The sequence below is a fragment of the Eschrichtius robustus genome, chromosome 16 (assembly GCF_028021215.1).
Source record: "Eschrichtius robustus isolate mEscRob2 chromosome 16, mEscRob2.pri, whole genome shotgun sequence".
Classification (NCBI taxonomy): domain Eukaryota; kingdom Metazoa; phylum Chordata; class Mammalia; order Artiodactyla; family Eschrichtiidae; genus Eschrichtius; species Eschrichtius robustus.
In genome coordinates, this window is record NC_090839.1 from 84,256,801 (window position 1) to 84,258,249 (window position 1,449).

Consider the following 1,449-nt stretch of genomic DNA (forward strand, 5'->3'; position numbering starts at 1 on the left):
TTTTCAACAGATGATGCTGGGACAACTGGATATGCACATGCAAAAGAAAAAAAATTGAACTCCTACCTCATACCATATACAAAAACTAACTCAAAATGGATCAGAGACCTAAATGTAAGAGCTAAAACTATAAAACATAGGAAGAAAACATAGGGGTAAATCTTCATGACATCAGATTTGGCAATGGATTCTTAGATATGACCCAAAAGCATAAGCAACCAAAGAGAAAACAGACAGATTGGACTACACTAACATTTAACGTTTTGTGCTAGGAAGCATATTATCAAGAAAGTGAAGGGACTTCCCTGGCAGTCCAGTGGTTAAGACTTCACCTTCCAATGCAGAGGGAGTGGGTTTGATTCCTGGTTGGGGAGCTAAGATCTCACGTGCCTCGCCGCCAAAGAACCAAAACATAAAACAGAAGCCATGGCTTCCCTGGTGGCGCAGTGGTTAAGAATCTGCCTGCCAATGCAGGGGACATGGGTTTGAGTCCAGGACTTGACATGGGTTCGAGCCCTGGCAAGATCCCTCATGCCACGGAGCAACTAAGCCCGTGCGCCACAACTACTGAGCCTGCGCTCTAGAGCCCATGAGCCACAACTACTGAAGTCCGCGCACCTAGAGCCCATGCTCCGCAACAAGAGAAGCCACAGCAATGAGAACCCTGCGCAGCGCAATGAAGAGTAGCCTCCGCTCGCCGCAACTAGAGAAAGCCCGTGCGCAGCAACGAAAACCCAACGCAGACATAAATAAATAAATTTATTTTAAAAAAAAGAAGACATATTGTAACAAATTTGATAAAGGCTTAATAAAAAAAAGAAAGTGAAAAGACAACTCATAGAAGAGGATAAAATATTCGCAAGCCATATATCTGATAAGGGAATTGTACCTCAGATATATAAAGAAATTTTATAACTCAATAATAAAAAGACAAATAACCCAATTAAAAACAGACAAAGGGTCTGAATAGACATTTCTCCAAATAAGATACTAAAATGACCAGTAAGCATGTGAAAAGATACTCAGCATCATTAGTCATGAGAGAAATGCAGTTCAAAACCACAATGAGATAGCACTTTTTAAAATAATTAATTAATTAATTAATTATTTTATTTTTGGCTGTGCATGGGCTTTCTCTAGTTGCGGCGAGCAGGGGCTACTTGTTGCGGTGCGTGCGCCTCTCATTGTGGTAGCCTCTCCCGTTGCAGAGCACAGGCTCTAGGTGCACAGGCTTCAGTAGTTGTGGCACGTGGGCTCAGTAGTTGTGGCTCGAGGGCTCTAGAGCGCAGGCTCAGTAGTTGTGGCGCACGGGCTTAGTTGCTCTGCAGCATGTGGGATCCCCCTGGATCAGGGCTCAAACCCGTGTCCCCTGCATTGGCAGGCAGACTCCTAACCACTGCGCCACCAGGGAAGGCCCTGAGATAGCACTTTACACCCACTATAATGGTT